This window comes from Babylonia areolata, chromosome 10 (genome assembly GCF_041734735.1).
Source record: "Babylonia areolata isolate BAREFJ2019XMU chromosome 10, ASM4173473v1, whole genome shotgun sequence".
In the NCBI taxonomy this organism is placed as follows: Eukaryota; Metazoa; Mollusca; class Gastropoda; order Neogastropoda; family Buccinidae; genus Babylonia; species Babylonia areolata.
The window spans coordinates 33,770,265-33,772,764 of record NC_134885.1 but is presented as its reverse complement, the minus strand read 5'-3'; positions in this window follow the sequence as shown (position 1 = coordinate 33,772,764).

Below are 2,500 nucleotides of genomic sequence, written 5' to 3'. Positions count from 1 at the left end.
AGATAACACCACTTCAGAACTGCTGAATGCCGCCAGCTCGTTCCACTGCTGCATGCAGCTACGAGGCTAAAGAGAAGGGGAGATCGTGAGTCGGTGCTTTTTGTGTGTTTGTTTCTTTCTTTGTTTATTGGGTTTGTGTGTGTGTGTGTGTGTGTGTGTGTGTGTGTGTGTGTGTGTGTGTGTGTGTGTGTGTGTGTGTGTGTTGTTTGTTTGTTGTTGGTTTTTTGGGTTTTTTTTGTGGGGTTGTTAATTTTGTTTTGTCTTGCTGCTTTGCATTGCACTGGCTTGGTTTTGTTTGTGCAGGAGTAAGTAATTTTCAGCCTTTTAACTCACTCAGTACGGCCAGTCCTCTCTTCTCCTCTACACAGACCCCTCGGATGTCCAGTGGGTGTCTGAATGACCCACCCTTTAGCTTCCGTCGTCAGAACTGTGGTATTCTTTGTCAACATTCACCTCTTCAGTATAAGAGCCTTCCGCTTGCAATATTTTGATGATGGTAACTAGGGTGAAACGCTGTTAACGTCGTCTCTTTCGCCGTTCGTATAGAGAGAGTTAAACGCAGTGAGATGCGTATCGACTTGGACCCATGTTCCAATGGTAATACCGCGAGTGTGTCTTCGTTTTGGGTTGAGACCTGTCCTTTAGCCTACGGGGATAAGCGTCGACTTTGTGAAATTCTTAACGCTAAACAGACGACGCTGCAAAACAGTTCTCACGTGGATCTTAAAAATGATGTTTATATTCATTGTAAATTCTTTAGATATGTTAATCTCCACGGCCGCTCAAAAAAAATAAAAATTAAAAAAAATAAAAGGGGGTGGGGGTGGGGGGTGGGCAGGGTGGGGGACAATGTATGTCTGCAATGACTGTCATTAATTTATGATGGCCAAGCTCGCATTTATGCACAGGCATAGTAGAAGACCCATGTCACTGAAAGGTGACCATTCATTGGTCTGTTATCCATGAACCTACTGCTCTTAATGTTCGGTGGCAGGATAGGCCATAGTTTCTATTCTAAGAATATTAGCTACTGTCTTTTCTGTGTTTGTACCACAAGGGAATTTTGTACTCTAAATTGACTAGGCGGTGAAAGGGTTAAACCAACTATCAGTGTATAATGGATATCACCATAAACCATTACATTTGGGGTTTTGGGACTTACACTCAAAAAAATCTTTTACGGGCAAACAAGTGGGCAGACTCGACTGCTTTGGAGCGCATTGTTCCCCACAGCCCTGGCCTTAAGACCATTATTTTTTTTTTAACTCACTCAGTACGGCCAGTCCTCTCTTCTCCTCTACACAGACCCCTCGGATGTCCAGTGGGTGGCTGAATGACCCATCCTTTAGCTTCTGTCGCCAGAATTGTGGTATTCTTTGTCTGCATTCACCTCTTCAGTATAAGAGCGTTCCGCTTGCAATATTTTGATGATGGTAATTGGGATGAAACGCTGCTAACGTCGTCTCTTTCGCCGTTCGTATGGAGAGAGTTAAGGGGGCTGATGAATGTGGAGGAAGGAGTAAGTGTCGAGGTGTCGTATACTCTGTGCCAACCAACTTCTGTTCCTGGACTATTTGGCCACAATGCAACACTGACCAGTTCAAAATGGAGTTGAGCGGTGTCCTGGTGGAAATGTACCTGACAATGAGGTGAGTTTCCACAGGTTCGAGTCCGCCCACTTGTTTGCCTGTAAAAGATTTTTGAGTGTAAGTCCCAAAACCCATAATTTTACGAACGTGGATTTTGTGTAGCTGTTGTTTTGTTAGGGTTTTTGTGTGTGTGTGTGTGTGTGTGTGTTCACTCCCACCTCCACTACACCTCCTTGAGTAGTGGTCTGGGAGCTAGTCGTTCGAATCAGCTGATAACTGACAGAAGCCCCGTGGGCTGAGTACGCATTCAGCAGACGGAAGAGAGATCCAGCGGGGGAACAGAAAGGGAAGGTCGCTGGCAAATTTACTATGTCGAAGTCCGTGTTTACACTAGAACAAATACACATGTCCACATACAAAAAAAAAAACATGGCCGTCTTTTCTGGTTGCACTGCACTGTTGGGGAAGCGCTCTACTGTTGGATATCAGCCGAAGAAAAGAATGATACAATATGATACAAAACAATGCAATGCAATACAATACACCGCAATACAATACAATACAATTCAATACAATTCAATACAATACAATACAATACAACACAATACAACACATCACAGTACAATGCGATACGATGCGATCCGATTTGAAACAATACAATATGATACAACTTTATTTCCATTGCCAATACTACGCTACAACAATCACCGTTATCAGACCCACCCACCCCCCCACCCCCCCCACACACACACACGTGCACACACATACACTCACACACACACATATGCACGCACGTACACACACACACACACACACACACACACACACACACACACACACACACACACACACACACACACACACACACACACACACACACACATACGCACACAACACACACGCAATCGCGC